Below are 13,825 nucleotides of genomic sequence, written 5' to 3'. Positions count from 1 at the left end.
CCCTTAATGTAGAGAAACTAAAGCAGATACCTTAAAGCAACTGAGGCCAATAGGAAAAGGGGAACAGGTACTAGAGAAAAGGTTAGATCAAAAAGAATTAACCTAGAAGGTAACACCCATGCACAGGAAATCAATGTGAGTCAATGCCCTGTATAGCTATCCTTATCTCAACCAGCAAAAACCCTTGTTCCTTCCTATTATTGCTGATACTCTCTCTACAACAAAATTAGAAATAAGGGCAAAATAGTTTCTGCTGGGTATTGAGTGGGGGGAGAGGGAGGGGGCGGAGTGGTGGTAAGGGAGGGGGTGGGGGCAGTGGGGAGAAATGAACCAATCCTTGTATGCACATATGAATAATAAAAGAAAAATGAAAAAAAAAAACTCCTTTTGCAAGAATTATAAACTCCTGAAGAAAGAGATCAAGGATGACTACAGAAGATGGAAAGACCTCCCGTGCTCATGGATCAGTAGAATCAACATAGTAAAAATGGCTACACTACCAAAAGCAATCTACATGTTTAATGCAATTCCCATCAAAATCCCAATGACTTACATCACAGAGATTGAAAAATCTACTCTAAAGTTCATTTGGAAACACAAGAGACCGCGAATAGCCAAAGCAATCAATACTCAGCAAAAAAAGCAATGTTGGAGGTATCACAATACCTGACTTCAAACTGTATTACAAAGCAATAGGAATAAAAACAGCATGGTACTGGCACAAAAAACAGACATGAAGACCAGCAGAACAGAATAGAGGACCCGGATATGAATCCACACAACTATACCCACCTCATTTTTTACAAAGGTGCCAAAAACATACGATGGAGAAAAGACAGCCTCTTCAACAAATGTTGCTGGGAAAAGTGGTTATCAATCTGCAAGAAACTGAAACTAGATCAATGTCTATCACCCTGTACTAGTATCAACTCAAAATGGATCAAGGACCTAAATATCAGACCTGAAACTCTGAAGTTACTACAGGAAGAAGCAGGAAACACTCTGGAACTAATAGGTATAGGCAAGGACTTCCTCAATACAACCCCAGCAGCCCAGCAACTAAGAGAAAGGATGGACAAATGGGACTTCATAAAATTAAAAAGCTTCTGCACAACAAAAGAAATGGTCTCTAAAGTGAAGAGACCACCCACAGAGTGGGAGAAAATATTTGCCAGCTATACATCATACAAGGGACTGATAACCAGAATATACAGGGAACTTAAAAAACTAAACTCTCCTAAACAATGAACCAATTAAAAAATGGGCAACTGAACTTAATAGAACTTTCTCAAAAGAAGAAATTCAAATGGCCAAAACACACATGAAAAAATGCTCACCATCTCTAGCAATAAAGGAAATGCAAATCAAAACCACACTAAGATTCCACCTCACCCGTTAGAATAGCCATCATCAAAAACACCACCACCATGTGTTGCCGAGGATGCGGGGAAAAAGGAACCCTAATCCACTGCTGGTGGGAATGCAAGCTGGTACAACCTCTCTGGAAAAAAATTTGGAAACTTCTTAAAAATCTAAACATAGACCTGCCATATGATCCAGCAATCCCACTCCTGGGGATATACCCAAAGGAATGCAACACAGATTACTCCAGAGGCACCTACACAGCCATGTTTATGGCAGCACTATTCACAATAGCCAAGTTATGGAAACAACCAAGATGCCCCACTACTGATGAATGGGTCAAGAATATGTGGTACTTGTACACAATGGAATTTTACTCAGCCATGAAGAAGAATGAAATCTTATCATTTGCAGGTAAATGGATGGAACTAGAGAACATCATTCTGAGAGAGGTCAGCCAAGCTCAGAAGACCAAAAATCGTATGTTCTCCCTCATATGCGGACTTTAGATCTAGGGCAAATGCAGCTATGTGGTTGGACTTGGATCACATGACAAGGGTAAAGCACATTTGGGTGATATAGAGATAGGCAGAAAACCCAAAACATGAAAGTGTTTGATGTCCCCACTCCAGAGGAGCAACAGAGGTTATCATGAGAAGGGGATCAGTAACCAGGGTAAAGATCAGTTAGAGATGAATCAACATGGGTCATAACACGTGTACACGAAAGCAATGCTAGGAATATTTCTGTATAGCTATCATCAACTCAACTAGCAAAAACACTTTGTCTTCCTTATTAGGCTTGTATCTTTTCTTCGATAAAACTAGTGATAAAGGCAGAACAGGACCTGCCTGGAACTGAGGTGGGAAGCGGGGAGAGGGAGGGGGAGGGGGCAGGGGGGAGAAATGACACAAACAATGTATGCACATGTGAATAAAAGAATAATTTTAAAAATAAATAAATAAATAATTCCTTTTGCTTACTCTGCCGACCACTTCTGGCAGTACTGGTTAAATTATACAAGATCCTACCCATAAACTAATAATTTATTTGACATATCTTGATTATTTCTAAAAGTCACCTTATCTCCCCTCAAACATGTACAGATTTTCCAAAGTCAACCCAAGTTGTATAATGTACTTTGATAAATGAATGAGCTAAGCTGTTATGAAGCATTACTTAACTCTTCTTAATGGTATTCTTAGATTCTCAGGTAAAAGAGTAAAATTCAACAACACAGTGGTGGTTACTTAAGCAAACTAAATGACCTCTGTAGAGAAGAATGCAAGCCAACGGATAAAATCAATTCAGAAATCACTTGCAGGAAAGTTCTATGATTATTTGAAGTAACAGAAGCTTAGTTTTCAATACTCCATCTACTTTAAAGGACCTTAAGAAGTCCATGGAAGACCAGGAAGCTTTTTTCATGACATGCAGAGCCAGTGTCAATGGCTCTGAGCTACCTTGGGACAAAGTCAGGAGTCTAGTTCTTATAGCTAGTTATGTGTATACCTAACTTCATGGAATAGGTGCATTTCTGAGTGGGTAATATGACTAGAACTTAAAATCTGATTTAATTTATTCATTACTAATATTGTGTGCATCCTATGTGGCTCACTACATTGAGAGCTTTAGGTCTATTGTTTCATTTAATTCTTACAACCACCAGTTATTTGAAAATACAGGCAAGGACTTCCTCAGTAGAACTCCAGCAGCCCAACAACTAAGAGAAAGGATGAACAAATGGGATTACACGAAATTAAAAAGGTTCTGCACAACAAAAGAAATGGTCTCTAAATTGAAGAGACCACCCACAGAGTGGGAGAAAATCATTGCTAGGTATACATCACACAAAGGACTGATAACTAGAATATACAAGGAGCTCAGAATACTAAACTCCCCCAAAATCAATGAACCAATAAAGAAGTAGGCAACTGAACTAAACAGAACTTTTTCAAAGGAAGAAGTCCAAATGGCCAAAAAACAAATGAAAAAATGCTCACCATTCCTGTCCATAAGGGAAATGCAAATCAAAACCACACAAAGATTTCAATCCTCCATACACTGCTGGTGGGACTGTAAGCTAGTACAACCATTATGGAAAACAATACAGAGGCTTCTTAAAAAACTAAACATAGATCTGCCATATGACCCAGCAATACCACTCCTAGGGATATACCCAAAGGAATGCGACTCAGGTTATTACAAATGCATCTGCACACCCATGTTTATTGCAGCACTATTCACAACAGCCAAGTTATGGAAACAGCCAAGATGCCCCACTACCAACAAATGGATTAAGAAAATGCTGTATTTATACACAATGGAATTTTGCTCAGTCATGAAGAAGAATGAAATTTTGTCATTCGCAAGTTAACGGATGGAACTAGAGAACATCATTTTAAGCAGAGTTAGCTAGGCTCAGAAGGCCAAAAATCGAACATTCTCCCTGATATGCAGATTATAGACCTAAAACAAATGCAGTAATATTATTGGATATGGGTCACACACTAAGGGGAGAATGTGCACAGGAGGAATAGGGAAAGGGAAGGAAACCTAAAACTTTAATGTGGTTGATGTGCTCACTGTAGAGGAGCGAATATAGAAATCTTAAACTGGCAGAGGCCACTATGGGAAGGGGACTAGGAAGTAGTGAAGAGGTCTAGTAGAGATGAATCAATGTAGGTTGCAATACACATGTGCATGGAAGCAATGTTAGGAATCTTTCTGTATTTTAAAGTAGCAAAAATGCTGTATCTTTCATATAATCTCTTATGTTTCCTCTTCAACAAAATCAGAGAACAAGAGGGCAGAACAGGTTCTGCCCAGAAGCAGGGCGGGGGGAACAGGTGGCCCAAACAATGTATACACCTCAGTTAATGTAAAAATGATAAAATAAAATATGAAACATCCCTAAAAGCTATTTAAAACAATCCTAAAATGGGTCCTTTTATAAAAAATATACCTTAAGTAAAGTGAATAATGTCATCTAAGTTAGTGGAGCTTTGGACAAGCTATAATCATATATAATTTTGAGTATACATGATCCTATATGTATATATTGTGGAATGATTACATCAAACTAATTAACATGTACCTTATGTATCTTAAATACTTGTTATTTATTCCTTATTTCTAAGTACAACTTTATGCTCTTTGAGCAACATCTCTCCATTTCCCCACCCACAAACCTTTGATAAACAGCATTCTATTCTGTTTTTATGAGTTTGTTTTTGTGCTGGAATTATTTGACTTAGCATAACATATTTTAGGTTCATCCATGTTGCAAATGGCAGAATTTTGTTTTTTCGATGCTGAATAGTATTTCACTGTGTACATATACCACATTTTTGTTTACTTTTGTTCAAACCCTACTGGGGTTTGAACTCGGCTTTGCACTTGCTAGAAAGGGTGCTCTACCACTTGAGCCATGCCTCCAGTCTTACTCTGTTTTCTTTATCCATTGAGAAACCTAGGCTGATTCTATACATTGGTTGTTGTAAATAATACTGCAAGGAACATGGTAGCATGGGTATTTCTGACATGCTGATCTGAAGTCCATAGGGTATGTAATCTGAAGTGAGACTGCAGGACTCAAGGTTTATTTATAACTTGATTTTCTATTTAACACGTATCTATAGTGACTTGCATTTTTAATATTAAGGTCCACACTCCTAAGGAAGATTTTTCTCAAAAGTGGAAGAAACCATCTACATTTATCAAACATGACAAAGGTTTTTTTACATTCTAAGAACACTACAAAGTTATAAGATCTTATACTTTAACAGTAAAAACTCCAGTTAGTTCACAGTCCCTAATACTCTAAATAGAATCTGAGTTTTGAATCTGAATCTCACTTAACAGCACTGAAACCTTCTTAACACATAGAATTGATTCTGGGACTGTACTAGGGCAAAAACATTCAGTAGTTATGAGTTAAAATATTTCATATAACTTTAGAAACCATCAGAAATGTATAGAAAGCAAAAAAGGATCAGCACTGGAAAAGCAAACACAGAATGAAGGTAAAAACATTACCTCTTTTTTTGCTTATAAATAAAAGCAAATGTATAAATCAAAAATTGAAAAGAAAAAATAAGAGAAAGGTTAATTAAAATAAAGTACATGAAATAAAAAATCTTGGTGCTGGGCACATTGACTAAAGGGAGAAAGTACAGAATAGTTAAGATTGGGAGCAGAAACACAGATTATTTAAGGAATAAGCTGCTAAGCAAGATTTTATCAGATCACTAGTAGCTTTTAGGTTTCTCAGCAAAACCAAGGCCAGGGTATTTTGTTCATTTCACTGTATTTTTGGCAACCCCTCTTTTACAAAACAATTTAAGAACTGAAACTATTTCAAAAGAGCACCCTGTAAATCGCTGTAATAAGAGGTCCAGAGGGAGAGACGGTGGAAATCTTAGTTGAAATGAATTTTAATTATTTTTTAATTGTTGCCTACATTTACCCAAGCAGCTGTATGGTATTTAAGAATATACATCTGCTTTTTGTCTGCATTAAGTGGTAGAGTACCTGCCTAGCAGCAAGGATGAAGCCCTGAGTTCAAGCTCTGGTACTGCCAAAAAGAAAAAGCACCCACGCAAGCGGTAGAGCAGTAGCGCGGTAGCCCAGTAGCCCAGTACACACGAGGTCCTGAGCTCAAGCCGCAGCACCGCCAAAAAAAACGAAAAAGCAAATGCATCCACTTTTTGGCTGAAGCAGTAGAGTGCCTGCCTACCAGCAAGCATGAAGCCCTAAGTTCAAAGCCCAGTGCGCGAACAAAAAAAAAAAAAAAAAAAAAAAAAAACTAGAGGCGTCGCTCAAGTAAGTGGTAGAGCACCAGCCTAGCATGCAAGAGGCCCTGAGTTCAAACCTCAGTAATGTCAAAAATCCCACCCCCCGAAAAAAAAAAAAAGAAATCCCCAAACAAAAACACAGAAAAAGAAAATGCATTTACTTTTTGTTTGGCTGAAAGTGCGGCTCATGCGATACACAACCAGCCTAGCATGCATGAGGCCCGGAGTTCAGTACCACCGCAAAAACAACAAACCCCAGCTTTGGGCTGGAGCTATCGCTCAAGCGGTGGAGCGACAGACCAGTACACACGAGGTCGTGAATTCAAGCGTCAGTACCGCCAAAAAAAAAAAGGTAAAAAGACAAAGCACCCTGGAGGCGTCGCTCAAGACAGTGGTAGAGCAGAGCGAGAGCCTAGCAGCCTAGCACGCACAAATCCTTGAGTTCAAGTCCCAGCACCGCCAAGAAAAAAAAAACTAAAAGAAAATTCATCCAGTTTTATCCCACCAAGCATTGTTTATTGCTTATTTAAGTTAACAGGATCACTCTCCGTCCACCACTCTGTATTTCACTTTAACCTAAGTACAACTTAAATTAAAGAGCTGGAGGAAGCATAGCCGCAGGCCCCTGGCCTTCAGTCTTAATCCCACTTCCCTTGTAAGGCCACACGGCCTCGCCTTCGCACCTCCGGCGGGCCACCGCGGTTAGCGGTTAGCGGCTAGCCAGGCACCCCGGCCTGAGCGCCGATGCGCTCCCAAATCCCTGCCCGCCTACCACCCACCCCTCCTCCGCCGACTCGCACAGGCGCACCCTAAAGTCTCGGCGGGCCTGGGGTCACTCTCGCGCCATGGGTTCCCGGAGGAGAGTGAGTGGTCTCGTGCGGCGCAGGGCTCGTGGACTGCGCGCGGGCTGAGCAGCGACACAGGATTGGCCGGCGCCGACTCCCCCGCCTCGCCACGCCCACGGGGCCGCTGGCCAAACCGACAGGCTGTGCCCGGCTCGCGAAGTGCATGGCGGGAACCCTCGAAAGGCGCCCACCCCAGCGACTACGGTGCGCGACCGCTTGAGGGCCTACACAAACAAAACTGAAAAAACTACCAAAAAATTCTTGACAAAGTTACTTTTACACATGACTGCCAGATGATTTGTATACAGTAAAAGGCATGCCATATTTAGTTTCTCCTCAAATCTCATGGGTTGACAACATATCACTTAGCTAGGCAACCTCGCTTAGTGACAAATACTCCGCCACCGCTGCCGCCACAACCGCGCAAACCCACTACATAACTAGAATTGGCGCCATCACTATTCTAATTGTTGTCTCCTCAGCAGAGTCGCTACTGAACGTCGTTTGGTGAGGGGGTGAAACTAAGGATGCTCATTTATCCAACCATATCAAAAATCGAAGTTTTAGCGGTTTGTTTCTCTCAAAAACTCCCCGCTTCTGGAAAACAAAACACGACACCCCCCCCCCCACACACACACTCAAAAAAAAAAAACCCACCAAAATTTAAAAGCCACTTACTTTTCTCTTCCATAGGTTTTTTTGGAATATTTATGCCAGCTGCTGCAGTGCTGCTGTGCACATCGGTTTGAACTCCGTCATCGACAGAAATTTCTCTGTTTTGGTTATCCACAACGTCGACGCTGCTCTCGGGAACAGCTTCAACACTAGGGCTGACAGGAATTTGGGGTTCCTGGTGGTCCTTCACTTCTGATGTTGAATCAATTGTTGGATCACTTTCCGGCAAATTAGGGCGCTCCTCCTCAGCACACGCCATGATGCAGTGTGGTGAGGGCTGGGGTTTGGGGGGCATAAAAACTGCCTAGTCACGTGACCTGGAGGGTTCCAGAACTTTCATAAGATGATGTAAAACGGCTTTTCGTTAAAGCTATAGAGGTAATATTAGAGGCATTCTGGTGCTTGTCGGAGATTATTTGCATAAAGTCTCTATTACTTAAACACTAAATTGTAGGAGGTGAAGTCAACTATCATATATTGTAAGAAATTTTGTAAATGTCACAATGTACTGGCAGTCCAATAATAAAAATAAAGTTTTTTTAAAGTAAAAAAACCTTAATTGTAACAAATATTTTCATAAACTCTCTGAGCTTGTGGGTGTAATGAATAATTTTGAAAGTCGAATTATTGTACAAGCATTTTTTTCTACAAATATGACTTTTTCCTCAATTAAGCTAGATTATCAGAGCTTTCAGACCTACACAAAAAAGTTTTGGTCCTTTTTAGAATCCACCCCACTGATCTTAATTTTGTCATTATGCCATAGATCTATATTTAAGATTGTAATTTAAAAAATACACCAAGAGACCAACTTTTTATTGTAGAATATTCTTAAAGACATTATTTCAAAAATAAATCCTTTAATACTAAATTTAATGAAAATTCTATTTTAGATAACAAAAGCTGAGAAATTGTTTTCAATAGTATGGGGAAATTGAAATATGTAATCAACTTTCTTTATGCTGGCTGCTAGGAAGCCCCAAACCAAATTACAACTCATATAAAAACTACGAACCTTATTGGCATGTATCGACCTTTCTCTTATCTCAACCACTTTTTCCATAATTACCTAATTATTTTTATCTTGTATAGTAAATTATCCTGAAAACTGCTCAAAAACTTTTTAAAAATCAGCTATAAATTTTAGATAAATGAAAATAGTGTTTTAACAAAAGTATCTCAGGAAACATTCCTTTGAGTGAAAGAGGGAAGCAAAATAACTTTCCCCTTATACATCCAATCATTTAGCAAACATTAAAATTTTATTTATTTTGTATTTTTTCTTGTTATTTTGCATATATTAATTGTAAAAAAAGTAATGGGTTACATTATGACATTTCTATACATGCATAATAGCATATTTTGATAATGTTCAACCACTCTATTGCCTGTTTCTTTCCCCTTTGTACTCTCCCCATTTTCCCCTTAATGTCCCTTTTACTTTTGAGTCCTTTTTCCTCCCTAAATTCCACATATGGGAAAAAATATGCAATACTTCTCTTTGTGAGACTGGCTTCTTTTACTTAATATGATGTTCTACAGTTCCATCCATTTTCCTGCATATATATCACATTTTCTTTAACCATTCATCCATTGACGGGCACCGAGGCTGATTCCATAACTTGGCTATTATGAATAGTACAACAATAAACATGGGTATGCAGTTATCTGTATAGTAAGCTGCCTTTTATTCATTGGGGTATATACCTAGAAGTGGTTTAGCTAGATAATGTGGTAGTTCTATTTTAAGTTTTTGGAGACACCTCTATACTCATTTCCATATTGGCTGGTCTAATTTACATTTCCCACAGTGCACAACGATTCCCTTTCCCCCTACATTATCAGCTGTGTTTGTCATTGTTTTCTTTATGATAGCCATTTTGACAAGGGTGACATAGAATTTTAATGTATATTTGATTTACATTTCACCGATGTCTAAAGATGTTTTGTGTGTATTTATTGGCCATTTGTACTTCTTTTGAGAACCGTCTGTTCAGTTGTTTGGTTTGTGGTGTTCAATTTTTTTGGTTCTTTATATATCCTAGATATTAATACCCTTTCAGATGAATAGCTGGCAAAAATTCTCTCCCATTCTGTAACCTGTCTCTTCAGTCACCTTTTGCTGCACAGAAGCCTTTTGGTTTAATGCAATCCCATTTGACAATTTTTGCTATTAATTCCTGAGCAACTGGAGTCCTATTCATAGTAATTGCCTATGCCTGTATCTCTACATGTTTTCCCCTAGTAGTTTTAAAGTTTCAGGTTGTACATTAAGATCTTTAATCTATTTTGATTTGGAGCAGGTGTTTCCATTGTCTAGTATCTTCAACAATTTCTTCAGTGCTTTATGGGTCTTCAACATCTTTGGTAAAATTTATGCCTAGGTATTTTTTGAGGCTATAGTGAATAGGGGTTTTTCCTGATTTGTGTCTCAGCATGTTCATTATTGGTATATAGAAAAGCTATTGATTTTTATATTGATATTGTATCCTGATACTTTCTGAAAGTGTTTATCACATCTAATGGTTTTCTGGTGGAGTGTTTAGGGTCTTTTAAGTTTAGTATCATACTGTTTGCAAATAGGGACAAGTGGATGTCATCCTTTTCTATTTGTATCCCTTTTCTTTCTTTCTTTTGTCTTATTGCTCTGGCTAATTCAGCACTATACAAGAAAGGTGTTAGTGGACATCCTTGCCTCATTCCTGATTTTGCAAGAAATGCTTTCAGTTTTTTTCCATAATCAGTATAATGCTGGCTTATAGGTTTGTCATATCTAGCCTTTATTATATTGAGATATAATTCTTTTTTTCTTAGTTTCTTCAGGGCTTTTATCATGAAGGGATATTGAATTTTGTCAGTCTTCTTCTGCATGTATTTAAATAATGATCATGTGACTTTTTTGTCCTTGATTCTATTTATGTGATGTATTACATTTATTGATGTGTGTATCCAACTTGATATAAGTATATGAAATAATGTGACGTTGTGGAGAGGTTCTTTTTTTCTTTTTTGGAGTGGTAGTGGGGTTTGAACTCAGGGCTTTGCTATACTGGCATTTTTTTCACTTGAGCCACACACCTTCAGCCTGTTATGCTCTGGTTACTCTGAAGATAGAGTCTCAGCAGGAAGGTTCTCCTCAGGTCAAAAGGCAAGTAATTCTCTACATAGTTAACCAGGTGGATCTGCTCCTCATTAGTAGGACTCAACATAGCTCACCATGGAGGTTTCCCGTGACTTTCTGCTTCCTCCATCCCCTACCCCCCCCACCTCAATCACTCCTCCTGTCCCCTGTCTCCCCCCTCCCCACCTCCTCTGCCTCTGCCACTACATCTATATCTGACTCCTCCCATGCCTTACTGCTTCCTGGGTCCAGGGGGCCGCCCCTGGGCGGGTGAGCCAAGATCCTCCTATTTTCCTATTTTAAGCTTCCTGCCACTGGGATAACAGGAGGTGTGCCCACCACATCCAGCTTTATTCCCTTGCAATGTGGTCGCAAACTGTGTGTGTGTGTGTGTGTGTGTGTGTGTGTGTGTGTGTGTGTGTGTGTGTGTGTGTGTGTGTGTTAGGCTTAAGTGGCCTGAAATCTTGATCCTCCAGATCTTACATCCCTCATAGGTTAGGGTGACAGGTGAGCACCACTGTGCACAGCTATTGGTTGACATGGGGTCTTGTGAACTATTTGCCTGGGATGGCCTGGAACCGCCATCCTCCTGATGTCAGCCTTGTATGCAACTAGGGTTACAGCATTGAAACACCAGTGCTCAGCAGAGAGGTTCTTTTCTTGGTCTTGGTATTTTAACTATAATGTGATGTGGAGTAGTTGTTTTCTGGTCATGTATATTACAGGTTCTAAATGCTTCTTATACTTGGATGTACCTATCTTTCCCTAGATTAGGGGATTTTCTGCAATAATTTCATTGAATAGATTTTCTATGTCTTTACTTTATATCTCAGCTCCTTCTCCTACCCCATGGCTTCTTAGCTTCTTAGGTTTAGGTTTGTGCTCTCTCTCTCTCTCTCTCTCTTTATCCAGTACTGGGGGATTGAACCAGGGATCTTGAGCATCCTAGACAAGTCCTCTAATCACTTGAGCCACATCCCCAGCTCTTTTATTTGCATTTTGTCTTTGAGATAGTTTCTTGCTAATTTTACCTGCGCTGGCCTTAAATTTGCAATTCTCTTGCCTTCACCTCCTAAGTAGCACAGATTATGGGCATTTGCTTGTACTCACGTCCCTGAGTTTTTGAAAGTTGTGGTTATGACTGCCTAGGTTTATTTTTTTTTAATTTTATTATTCATATGTGCATACAAGGCTTGGGTCATTTCTCCCCCCTGCCCCCACCCCCCTCCCTTACCACCCACTCCACCCCCTCCCTCTCCCCCCACCCCCTCAATACCCAGCAGAAACTATTTTGCCCTTATTTCTAATTTTGTTGTAGAGAGAGTATAAGCAATAATAGGAAGGAACAAGGGTTTTTGCTGGTTGAGATAAGGATAGCTATACAGGGCATTGACACACATTGATTTCCTGTGCGTGTGTGTTACCTTCTAGGTTAATTCTTTTTGATCTAAACTTTTCTCTAGTTCCTGGTCCCCTTTTCCTATTGGCCTCAGTTATGACTGCCTAGTTTTATTGCTGTCTGAATGTAGTAATTCTTCAACCTTGTCTTTAAAACCTGGTGTTATAGCTTTTGCTCGATCTAGTCTATTGTTGATGCTTTCCAGTGGGTTTTTATTTGATTTATTATACTTTTCATTTCCAAAGTTTCTGTGTGTGTGTGTGTTTTAAAGAATCTCTATCTCCTTGCTGAATTTCTCATTCCTTACTTCTTTTTTATTTCTTTTTTTAATCCTCCTTGAGGTTATTGATTTTTTTTTAGCAGTACCATGTTTGAACTCAGGTCTTTGCATTTGCTAGGCAGGTGCTCTACCACTTGAGACATGCCCCCAGCCTTGTGTGCTCTGGTTATGTATTTATATATTGGCAATAGTGGAGTTTGACCTCAGGGCTTTGTGCTTGCTAGGCAGGCATTCTATCACTTGAGCCATACCTCCAACCCTGCTCTGGTTATTTTTGAGATAGGATCTCACTTTTTTCCTGGGCCAGCCTGGACTGAAATCCTCTATCTATGGTTCCTGAGTAGATAGGGTGACAGGTGCTCACCACCATGCCCAGATTTTTCTGTTGAGATGATGGCTTCAAACTGTGATCCTTCCAATTTCAACCTCCCACATAGCTGCAATTATAGGCTTGAACCACTACAACTGGCCAGTGATCATTTTAAAAATTCTTTGTGCAACATATCAACCATTTTTCAATATCATTGGATTCAGTTATTGAGGCATTCTGAACTTTTGAAGGTGTCATCTTACCTCATTTTTTCATATTCTTAAGATTCTACATTGTTATTTGCACATATGGGAGGATTCTTCTCTTGAGTTTTCAATCCCCACTACCAATTAGAGGAAAGAAAGCAGGCCTCAGTAATAACAGCAATTCTAAAACAAACTGAATATTTAAATGTAGTGAAAAAATATTTTGAAACACCAACTACACCTCCAATAAGGATAGAACAGAAAGGAGCTAGGATACTTATAGGATAAACAAAAAATTTGAAATTTCATAAAGGTAAAAGTGTTGAAATTAAGCAATAAAAAGAAGGGGCATGGGGAAAATAGAGCAGAAACAAAAGAGAAGAAAAGTATATGGGATGAAGATATAAGAAAAAGCAGTGGGGCTGGTGGAGTGGCTCAAGTGATAAAGTGCCTGCTTAGCAAGTATGAAGCCCTGAGTTCAAACTCCAGTACCACCAAAAAAAAAAGAATAAAACAAATAAAAAGCAAGACAAAAACAAATTTTAAAAAAGTCCAGTCAATATTTATACCTTGCTGAGGAGATAAAGGATGGCTATATTTCATTTTTACCCAGACTTGTAATTTTACAATTTACTTGGTGTAGGGGGTAAGAGGAATGGACTCATTTTTTTCTCTGAAGTCAAAACATGTTAGACCAGAAAAGGTTATTTGTAGTTTGAGCCCAACCCTACCTTTCCCATATTAGTGGGGCACCCGTTACTATGACTGCTGCTGGGCTGAATTCCTTCTGTTATTTTCTGTATATACACACAGCAACTGAGTGCAGGAGCC

The sequence above is a fragment of the Castor canadensis genome, chromosome X (assembly GCF_047511655.1).
Source record: "Castor canadensis chromosome X, mCasCan1.hap1v2, whole genome shotgun sequence".
NCBI lineage: Eukaryota > Metazoa > Chordata > Mammalia > Rodentia > Castoridae > Castor > Castor canadensis.
The sequence above is the reverse complement of the archived record's forward strand: the minus strand, read 5'-3'. Positions refer to the sequence as shown.